The 11,669-nt window shown below is 50.7% G+C and overlaps 1 non-coding gene across 1 annotated transcript; it reads left to right on the top strand.

The window, feature by feature from the left end:
• Window positions 1-5,346: 5,346 nt before the first annotated feature.
• Window positions 5,347-5,418, top strand: TRNAE-CUC. The gene has a single exon. It is a non-coding gene; the product is annotated as a tRNA-Glu (tRNA).
• The last annotated feature ends 6,251 nt before the right edge of the window (window positions 5,419-11,669 follow it).

Genomic DNA, 11,669 nt, shown 5'->3' with positions numbered 1-11,669 from the left:
CCCCCCCCCAAAAAAAACCCCACCACCCCAAGATTGGCCGCCCCTTACCAGGTGCCGCCCCAAGCATGTGCTTGGTCGGCTGGTGCCTGGAGCCGGCCCTGCTTTCAGGGCCTGAGTGCGAGTCCTGGGCTTTGGGCACCAACAGGAGGAGCTGCCGTGATAGTGGGAGAAGCTCCTTTGACGCCGTGATGTTCAGGGCTGGGCCTGCAGGCAGAGCTCTGTGCGAGAGCCCCAAGGCTGAGGGCACAGACCTGCCCTGCTCTCCCCGCGTGTCTGACCCCATAGCAGAGAGGGTGCCAGGGCAGGGCATGGGGGACCTCAGCAGAGGAGAGGGCAGTGGGAGGTAGAGGAGTGTTGCTGCTGGGTGCAGACAGTACCAGGCAGTGGCTGGCAGTTCCCCTGCCTTACGGGGAGGAGAGGGGAAGTGGAGTCTCCATCGGAGCAGCCAGCAGGAGCCGGGCATTACAGGCTGACTTTTCTACCTGGAATGATCACACCCATTGGCCGGGGAGTCAAAAGCCGGATGTAAAAACATGCTCTGATTTGTTTTCTTTTTAGAAGAAGGAACCCACCAGCCTCACTGTTCCTTCTCCCCCCTCTGGTGAATACTGGGTCAGCCGCACGGACAAGCCAGTCTGCTGCCTTGCTTCAGGGCTCAGTTTCTTCTTCAGCTGAGGAGAAAGGAACCATGGAACAGCAACGTAACATCACAGTCCCTTTCCCCACCTGTCCTGTGGGGTCTTCTGGCCTTTAGAGCTACTGGTCAGGGCCTCCCCCAGTCTGCGGGGGGGCCACAGGGCCTGCTGGCCTCCTCGCAGCCTCTGCTGAGGCTACAGGAGAGAGGCCTCTTCAGTTTGCAGAAAGAAAGAAATCTCTGGGGTGAGCACACAGCAGATGTCTGTTTTCCCAGGGCCAGATGCTGCCACCTTGTCACTGGAAGGGCCCGTGTGACCTCTGACCACAGATGAGGGAGGACGCCCAGCCTGGCTAGACAGATTCCTTCCTGGCATGGCTGGGGACAGAAGCCTGCAGCCAAAGCTCACACTGCAGGAAACAACCTGCAGAGGCCTTTCATCTCCCCAGGGTCAGACGTCACCACTAGGAGAATGTGAGCGCCGGAGCACTGGGGGAGCTGGGCTGAGATGGCATCCCAGGGCACAACCACCTGTGTCAAGTCCATTCTGATTCCACGCTCAGCAAAGATGCAGGGAGCTGTGCGGTCAGGAGAGGCGCTGGTCAGAATTTGCCAGTGGAACTGTTTTTCCATCAGAAATTGCCAGCTTGTCAAAATCCAAATGTTTCGTGGGAACACGTCGATTTGGACAAACCTTCAGACAGAAAGCAGGCAGGTTTCGCACGGAAAGCTGCTTGGCTCCCTGCCAGCTAGCCCACCTGCCCACCTGCTTGACAGGCTGATGGGGGGCCTGGGCTTCCAGGCTGCTGAGAGAAGCCCTGGCTCCCAAGATCCCAGGGTCCCCGAAACCCTCTCCTCGCAGGGGTAATGTTCTGGTTACTGCACAGCTCTAGGAGGAGGGGAGGTATCCGATGCCCCACAAGCCACCAATCCTCCCTGCCAAGGTCCCAGTAACTACGATAGCCTGTGAGAACATCCTAACCTTTAGGTCACTTTCCCTGCCAGGTGAAAGGGTGCGAGCTGGACCCCTCCCTGCCACCAGAGTCCAGCACTGCCGAGAAAGCCAAATGTGGACTAAACTAAGCCCCTGGTTAACCCTTTCCCAGAGGAATCCAGAAGCCACTGGCAGGCTACATGGTGACCTCTCTCTCAGGTCATTCCCCCATCCTGGAATAGGGGTCGGTGAGTCCTGGACGAACGCCGTTCAGCTGGGAACATGCTCCCCCTTCTCGTGCGGAGGACTACATGAGATGGGTGTAGTGGGCACTCCCGATAAAGGGGACAGTGTGACAGCTGCCTTTCAAATAGGCCCCAGGCATGGGGGGGCCACAGCACCCAATTCCTCTGCCCCCACAACTTTCTTCGCTGCTTTAACGTACAATCACAACCTGCTCCGCGGACACCTCTGAATCCTGAAAGCCCTAACACTCCAGGGGAGCAGGCCATGCCCTGCCCTGCCCTGGCTGCCCCGGGTGTTACCTCGGAGGGAATCGTTCCAGATTCCAATGGGTGGCAGGTCCAGGAAAGAGCCTTATCTGGGGGGAGGCTGTACCAGACCCGCCCGACCCAGGCAGGCTCCCAGGTACTCTCTGCTCGGGGCTGATAAGGCTCCTTAGCAGTTTCTCTCCAAACAAATTCCAGTTCAAGACACCTGAGAGCTCCACAGCAGGGCGTGGGCGTGGGCGTGTTCAGCTGGGATTGGAACCCACCAGCACTTGTGGGTGTGAATGTGGGGCTGGAACCCAACGTGGGGCGCTCCCACCTTGCCCGGGGGCGACTTGGAAGAAGGGCAGAGAGACACCTGGGCTGAGACCCCAGCTCCAGGGAGACAGTCACCCCGGCCCAGCCGGGTTAAATTGCCCAGCTGTGTGACAGCCCCCCCATCCCCGAGGGGTCCCCCCCTGATATGTCACAGCAGGGTAATGTGCGTATTGAACGGCAGGGGTTGCCAGAGACTGGCTGGGAGAGGCCTTTGGGGATGGAGGAAGCAGCACTAAGGTACATGCCAACCTCCCTACAGAGGAGGGGCCGTGCCCCGCAGGTGTGGGGCAGGGAGCTGGGACACTGCGCGGTGGGTCATTGTCTGGCCCAGGCCCTTCCTAGCCGGAGGCCGAGGCCAAGGCATTTCCTTCAGGTCACCTTCCGCTGCAGCTTGGCCAGGGGCCCCCATAGCCACTAGTCCAGCCAGGGATCCGAAGTGGGGATTGTCACGGCTGGCTCCTCCCTGCCGCCAGCAGCTCTTCACTGCCAGGGAATTCCTGAAATCCTGTGTGCCCCTCCCCCACCCACCTCCTGGGGCTGTGAGTGCCCCCCCGGACAGCCCCCCCGAGCTCTGAGTGCCCCTGGCCAGTCCCTCCCCTCAGCCCCCCCCCCACTTCCTGGGGCTCTGAGTGCCCTCAGCCTGTCCCCCTCCCACACCCCGGGGCTGAGTGACCTTGGCCAACCCCCGTCCCTTCAGGAGGAACTCCCAGTACCCACCCAGCCCCCACACCTCAGGGTTCCCCTCCCTGCGGCTCTGTGGCCATACCCCCACCAGGGCCGGCTTTAGGCCAATTCAACCAATTCCCCTGAATCGGGCCCCGGGCCCAAGCCCCGGTACGGTGTACCGGCAAGAGCCGGTGCGCTGTACCAGGGTGGCCCGGCTTCCCCAGGGGGCAATTTAAAGGACCTAGGGCTCCCAGCAGGGGCCGGAGCCCCAGGCCCTTTAAATTGCTACCAGACCCCCATTGCTGGAGCCCTGGGGTAGGGCTGCGGGGCTCTGGGGGCTATTTAAAATGTCCGGGGCTCCCGCTGCCTCTACCGCCCCGGCCCTTTAAATAGCCACTGGAGCCCTGCTGCTTCCCCAGGGCTCCCGCGGCTATTTAAAGGGCCGGGGCGGTAGAAGCAGGGGAGCCCTGGGCCCTTTAAATAGCCCCCCGAGCCCTGGGATAGCGGGGGACTCGGGGGCTATTTAAAGGGCCGGGGCTCCACTGCCTCTGCTGCACCCCGTCCCCGCACCAGCCACGCACCCCCTGCCCTGCCCGCAGCCAGCCCCGTCTCCAGCCAGCCCTGCACCCCCTGTTCTGCCCGCACCAGCCCCGCCCCCCTGCCCTGCCTGCAGCCAGCCCTGCACCCCCTGCCCACAGCCAGCCTCTGCCGCACCCCCTGCCCTGTCTCCAGGCAACCCCTGCCGCACCCCGCTGCGGCCCTGCCCAAAGCCAGCCAGCCCCACACACCCCTGTCTCCAGCCAGCCCCGCACCCCTTGCCCTGCCTGCAGCCAGCCCCTACCTCCAGTGAGCCCCTGCCCTGCCTCCAGCCAGCCCCATGTCCACTGGTGCCCTGCAGTTCCCAGGGCAGTAACCCTGCACACCTGCTTCAATGAGGGGGGCAGGGAGCAGCTGGGACCCACACATGTGCACACCACTAGGGTGACCAGACAGCAAGTGTGAAAAATCGGGACAGGGGGTGGGGGATAATAGGATCCTATAAGAAAAAGACCCAAAAATCAGGACTGTCCCTATAAAATCAGGACATCTGGTCACCCTAGCACACCCCCAGGGAGTGGCGGGGACCCACATACGTGAAACGGAGCTCATTAATAACCGATCAACAGCATATATGATGCAATGTACATAATATATAATTTTATTATTTATATAGTTATGGAAAGTAAACAATACATGGAAGAAATGAAAGGCTTTATTTCCATTATTTTTTTTGTTAGTCATCCCTGCCGGGGCCCCACCAAAAATGTTCGAATTGGGCCCCGCCCTTCCTAAAGCCGGCCCTGAAGACAATTAACCTTTTGGGCCACTGAGCGTCATTATTCACTTGCTCAAGTGGTGTTGAGTCATTTAACTTTCCCCCCATCATCCTGTTGAGACGCCGTTTAATGTGAACGGACCGCTCCGTTCTGTGCTGTTTGTTAGTATCATGCCCTAGAAATAGATGAACTCCTGGAGAGGGGGATTTAGTGTTTTTCCATCAGGGGGAGAGACTGTTTAACTGATCTAATGTGGGAAAGTCACCGCTTCCCGAGAGGGGGCAGACAAGATGGTTCACATTTTTGCAGGGCATCAGGTCCCCCTGGGGAGAAGCTCCTCAAAGGAAACTTGGCCGCAGGAATGTCAGAGAAGGGGGTGACTGTTTCCTTTAGGAGGTGGGTGAGGGAAACCTGCAGGTACTTGGGCCTCCAGCTTCTGGTGAAGGTATTTGTGGGGAAGGGCCTAGGACACCTGATGAGGCCAAGGAGAGAAGAGCAGGGGTGTTCAGCCCTTTGGCTGCTTCCTGAGTGTATGGAATTGACAAATTAGGAGCAGGGCTTTGTCACACAGAATCAAACTCCTGTCAGCTTCTGTGAGGTAGTATCGAAACCCCTCCCTTGCTTTTAGGACAGAATTACTGTCAGCCCCATGTGTCTTCCTGGAAGAGGCTCTAAGTAGGCAGAAGAAGAAGCTGAGAGGGCTGCACAGGTGTAAATGAAAGCAGACGAGGCTTGTTCCTCTTGAGATTTGTTTGTGTTGTTCTTGTGATGCTGGTGTAGGAGGCTGAAACTTAAGTGGAGTTTGTTTCAGTAGCCTTTGGTTGGGCTCAGGGCAGGCTGTGACCCTGAGGTTCCTTCATTTCCTCTTGTTGTCCTTTCTGGGCAACAGAGAATGGACCAGATTCACAACTTGGAGATAAGGTAGACTGCGTAAGCCTAGGACAGGTAACAAAAGCTTGTAGTAAGACCTCCCTGGTGGTCTAGTGGTTAGGATTCGGCACTCTCACTGCTGTGGCCCTGGTTCGATTCCTGGTTAGGGAAGCAGACTTTTTCAACTTCCAATCGAAAGAAAATCAGGATTCTTCATGATGCTGGGAAGGTCTTTGGAGACCATTTCAAAATCGAACCTTCCAGGTGCCTCAGAGCAGATTATGGAGGCCTCTTCCCACTGAGGACCTTTTATACAAATAGAGCTGTGCAAATCACTTATTCTTTTGCTTGCTAGCTAGCCTAACCAAAATTATAATAACAATAATAACAACAATCTAGGTTGACCCAAGATGAATTTTTTTCAGTTTTCTTGTTAAAACAAAACTAAAACAAAAAGTTATTTTTGTCAATCAAAATATTTCAGTAAATAAAATATTCATGCAAAAATCTTTCACACAGCTCTATAGAAAAGTCTTCAAAATTAACCATCTGGAGAGACTCAGGATCATTGGCGTCTTCCATTCCTGAGGTCTAACTGCTGAGGGTGAACAATAGTGCATAGCCTTCCACCTGTAGAATACTGGCTACCATCTTGCTCAGGGGGCTACGCATGCAAGGCAATGTGGGTTAGTGTCATATATATTTCTTTTTCTCTGTCCAAATGTCTACAGAGAGGTGTTTGTTTCACATTGCATATAAAAACAAAATCAATTTTGTTGAAACCTGGGATCAAGGTGAAACATTGTGATTGTAAGTCAAGGACAACATCTCTATTTTTCTCATCATGTTCCAGAAAATGTTAAAAGCTGTGATGGTTCTTAGAACTTCCAGACATATTGACCAGAATTTTCAAAAGATCTCACTCTCACCACTAGCGCCAGATTTTCAGAAAAATTCAGCTCCCCGTTAGGCACCTAAATTTCTGGCCAGTTTTTCAGAAGGTCTCATCACACTCAGTGCTGAGCTATTTTGAAAAAAAAAAAAAAAAAAAAAAAAAAAGGTACAGTTGGTGGATGCTGACTACTTGACTATCTAGCCCACATTGCAGGAGTTTGAGGTTCACCATTGTTTTCTCATAATGCTGTGTCTGTATTCTGCCTCAGTTCTGGTGTCTTTCTTTTATTCTCATAATAAGTCAGCAGGGAGATTAAAACACCTCAGAACTCACAAGGCTCCAGAAAACCTGCAAATTTGGCTCAGGGTGAATGTGTATACAAATCATCTGTGCTGTAGAAAGGCTTGGGGCTCTAGGTGGAAACTCTTGGGCATAGGCATAGTTCGACTTCTATTTTAAGAGTGGTGGGGAAGGCCTTGCCAGACTGACTAGCTCTGGGCCCAGGGAAGGAGTTGCACCTCCACCCCCTGACTCACCTCAGCAGGCCACCCACCTATCTGGGGCTGTGTGAGAGCTCTGTTGGGCCCAGAGCTGCCCCGGTAGCTCTGACCAGCTGCGTGAGCAGTCAATGGGGACTGGGAGCTGAGAAGTAGCCACAACCCCTGGCAGGAGCAGCAGATGGGGAAATGCCATGGCTGCCCACTCCATGGCCCCACCAGCTTTTACAGTCCTTTCCTATGTCCTTCTTCCTCTCACTTACATCAGTTCACTTATGGGACTACTAATTTATTTATTGCATCTCATATTTCAAAGGAAAGTTCAGAATCATTTATGTTGGATATACTTTCTTCATTTCTTGCCAATTCTTTCTTTCATAGAGATGAGGAAATGTGTGTCTGAGCAATTTAGCTTACCACTCTCTCTTTCTAGGCTGAAACAGGCACAATTAAAACTTTCCCTATATGCAAATGTCTATGTGCAAATATTTTCTAAAGTAAGGCAGAGATGGGAGTTAGCCATGGGGCAGATTAATTATCGGCTGTTTTTTATGTTGGTGCTTGCTAATTGGCCATTTGGAATTTTAATCAATGATGACATTACACTCAAAAGGTAACCTCAAAATGTGGAGAAGAAATGGTATGTGGGCTAATAAGTGATGCATGTGAGTGTGAAAGAAGAACTCGATCATGTTTTATGGGTGTTTGTGATGTCATTGTAGCCATGTAGCTCCCAGGAAAGCTTGTGTCTCTCCCCAACAGAAGCTGGTCCAATAAAAGCTATTACTTCACCCACCTTAGCCTTTGGTAGACGCTCTACCAAAGCAACAGATAAAATGGAACAAAGACATTTAATTCCAGTAGAAAAATGAACAGTGCCCCTTTGTCAGTTACAACCAATCTCCGACAAATCCATGACCTCTGTGGAGATGGCTGTTTTCCAAAAAAGCCACCTATTAGTTAGACAATACCGCTTCAGGTATATGCATGGAATTAAATTTATGCTGTAGTATTGTTGGGCATCCCAGAAACGGAAAGATTCCTTGAGTTCTACACACAAGTGGCATGAAAGGGGCGGTTAGTCAGCTCTGCCCCTTCTTATAATCCTTACTTTTTCTTCATGTTCATAGAGAGAGCAGAAAACAACCATATAACAACACATTTTGGGAGAGGGGAGCTATATTGCTTTCAACTGAGAGTGATAATTGAAGAAATTTAATAGCTGTGCTCCCTGACCAGGAATAGAACCCTACAGAGCCAAAGCCTAACCACTAGGTAAGTAAGAGCAAGGACTCCATTTTTTGGAGCTATGCTGGGCTTCCTAAGGTTTGCTGGCTACTTCAGGAGGCTGATCCAGTCTCCATTGCACTGAGGAGACAAGACCAGATAGTGGAGGATTCCCCTGTACTCAGGGTCACAAGCTGAGCTCAACCAAAGGCACTAAAAGAGCTCATATTATGCTCCAGATTCAGCAGTCAGGATCGCAAGAGAAACACAAAGAAAACTCAAGAGGAACAATCCTCCTCTGCTTTCATTTATCCCAGTGCAACTCTTTCACCTCTTCTTCTGCCTAGCTAGATGCTCATCCAGGAAGAATACTCAGCTGGCAGGAATTCGCTTCTCTAACACTTCTGGGGCCACATTTCCTTTGAGGAGTTTTTTCCCTAGGGAGACCTGATTCTCTGTGAAAATGTGTGTCTTGCGGTGGGGTGGGTGGGAAGGCTTGTCTGCCCCCTCTCTGAGAGCTCTAAACCTTTCTCTGACTTTTGCCCACTAAATGAATCAAACAGCACCTCCCCCTAGTGGGAGAACACTAAATTACACCCTCCAGGATAGGGGTGAGCAAACTATGACCCAGTAGCCAATTGGAGGCAAAACCTGATATTCATAAGAGTTGAATAGTGCAGGGGTTTACATATCGCTAAATACCGATCATAAGACATCACTGCTAGGAGATAGCATTCTGTACATGCCAGAGAACCAAAGAAATGCAGTTGCGTGAAGCAGCCACTGATTGAGATGGTTTTGTCCCCAGTCAGGAGACTGGCCAGCAACCTGGGCAGGATGGTTGAGGTGTAACAGGTCTCCAGGCAGGACAAGTTGCCCAGGAAGAAGTACATAGGGGTGTGAAGGTGCTGGTCAGCCACAATGAGCACCACGATGAGGGTGTTCCCAGCCACGGTTGCCATGTAGATCACTTGGAAGAGAAGAATTTGCAGGTCAGGGAGATCCCCGAATCCCAGGATGATGAATTCTGTGATTGCCGTTTGGTTTAGTAGGAGCATTGCCAGCAGATCGAGGAAAGTGATTATTCCCCTCTATTTGGCACTGGTGAGGCCACATCTGGAGTATTGCATCCAGTTTGGGGCCCCTCACTACAGAAAGGATGTGGACAAATTGGAGAGAGTTAGTTCAGCAGAGGGCAATGAAAATAATTAAGGTGCTGGGGCACATGACTTCTGAGGAGAGGTTGAGGGAACTGAGCTTATTTAGTCTGCAGAAGAGAAGAGTGAGGGAGGATTTGATAGCAGCCTGTTAGCCTTCTTGGCAACAAGGGTACACTGTTGACTCATATCCAGCTTTTTGTCCAAGGCCAAAGAATCCCATAGCCTAGTCTCCAGAGTCCAGAGATCACATCAGAGACTCAACTTTATTTTACATCAGGTAAACAAATCTTTCCCAGTCCTTTAGGTTAAAATTTGAATCATTATCTATTTCCATGGTCTCCATTGTCATAGAATTAAATCATTTCACCATCACTCCTCTCCTAGTTTTGCTTGGCTACACTTGCAGCTGTACAGCACTGTGAGGTAAACCTGTCTTCGTACAGCTGAGTAGGGAAAAGCGCTGCAGTCTGTCCACACTGACAGCTGCCAGCGCAGTGGTGTGGCCACACTTGTAACATTTGCAGCTGTGTTGGGAGCGGTGCATTATGGGCAGCTATCCCAGCATTCATATGGCTGCAATGTGCTTTTCAAAACGGGGGTGGGGTGGATTGTGACAGGGAGTGTGGGGGGAGAGAGAGTGCTTTTTGGAGCATGTCAGCTCTCTATTTTGCAAGTTCCGAACTCCTGGCCCCCGGCTCATTCATTTACTCACCCAAAGCAAGCTGCAAACTGTTTGCTTTTCTCTGTGGTACGAGCTTTGAAACCGGCACTTCCGCATTCCTGCAGCCGGTCACAACAATGGAGAGGATTGGCCACTTGACAAGGTGATTAGTACAGCGCTGCAAGCGTTTACACTCACACCCGTGAGTCGTAGCTACTCCGCTGCAGCTGTTATTCCTCTCGGAGATGTGGAGTATCTGCAGCAGTGTACCCAGGGAGATACAGCACTGTAAGTGCCCTGCCAGTGTGGACGGGGGATACCCCAATAGATGAAACAATGACAGATTTTTTTTTTATTACAGAGGTAGTGGGTTTCTGCATTAATGGATATTTTCTTTGTATGGTGAGATAATGAAATATCAGGCTGAGATCTGAAAGGGGCCTATGGGTTTTAGGCACTTAAATGGTATTGAAACATCAAAGATCTGGTTATGGGGCCATTAGATAAACAGAATTAGGTTATGGCATTTAATTAACAAGCCTACATCCTTCTGGGATTTGGTAATGTCCTTGAACTGCAGATCCTTCTCTTCCTGGTTTTCCTGGTGATCTACATCGTGATCATGTCCAGGAACATCCTCCTGTTGTGCTTGTTGTACCTGATCAGCACCTTCACACCCCCATGTATTTCTTCCTGGTGAACTTGTCCTGCTTGGAGACCTCCTACCCCTGCACCATCCTGCCTAGGATGCTGGGCAGTTTCCTGACTGGGAACAGAACCATCTAATTTAGTGGCTGCATCACACAATATTACTTTTTTGTTTTTCTGGCATCTACAGAATGCCATCTCCTAGCAGCGATGTCTTATGATCGGTGTTTAGCGATATGTAAACCTCTGCACTATGCAGCCCAAATGAACAGCAGGTCCTGTCTCTGGCTAGCAGCTGTATCTTGGATAAGTGGATTCCTATCTGGTATCGTATCAACACGATCAATGTGTCAGTTAATTTTCTGCGATCCCAATGAAATTGACCATTTCTTTTGTGATTTTGTCCCAATGATGAAGCTCACGTGCAGTGACATTCATCTGATGAAAGTTTTGGCTTTTACACTATCCTTGATTTTCTCTCTGATCCCATGTCTTTTAATGGTGACATCCTACATTTATATCTCCAAAATCCTGAGCATCCCTTCCACCACAGGGAGGAAAAAAGCATTTTCCACCTGCTCCTCTCACCTCATCGTGGTTACACTTTCCTATGGGACCATAACTGTTTTCTATATGTTTCCAGCAACCCATAGGCTGAAAGACCTAAGCAAAGTGTTCTCTGTCTTCTACACGGTCTTGACTCCCATGGTCAACCCTCTCATATACAGCCTGAGAAACAAAGAGGTGAAGGAGGCCATGTGGAAAGCTCTTAGGAAATATATTACTTTTCAGAGTTCAAAAATTTTACCTAACTGGGGGTTTTTTTTAGGTTAACATGAACTAGTTACACAAATATGTAAAACATTATCCACATGAAATGTTCTCTCTGAGGAAATGGAGAGAAAGAACCACATACTTACTAGTCACATTGATCAATGCATTGCTAGAAGCTGCTTATTTATAGGCTTTGAAGGATTTAGATTTTTTCGCTGAGCGTTGGTAATCATCGATTTCACTGTACACACAAACTGCCGAAAAAATATTTCTATGAACACCAATCAAGATTTACAGATGGACAAAGTAAGAAAAATGCTTCTTGAGGACATATTAGAGTTTGATTTATGGATATTTACTTTGTGTATTTTGATGTGATATTGACAATTTGTATTTTAAGTGTAGCGGGGTGGTCACCCGCTCCTGCCCTAAAGGGTTGAAATCAGCCCTGGGAGAGGGCTGTGGCATGGGGCAAGTAGCCCCAGGCTGATTGGGGAAGCAGCCTCAGCTGTGGCCATGCCCCAATAAGGGCACACCTGTCTTTTATAAGAGGGCAGTGG

The sequence above is a fragment of the Trachemys scripta genome, chromosome 14 (genome assembly GCF_013100865.1).
Source record: "Trachemys scripta elegans isolate TJP31775 chromosome 14, CAS_Tse_1.0, whole genome shotgun sequence".
Taxonomy (NCBI): Eukaryota; Metazoa; Chordata; order Testudines; family Emydidae; genus Trachemys; species Trachemys scripta.
This window is presented reverse-complemented; position numbering and strand designations above follow the sequence as displayed.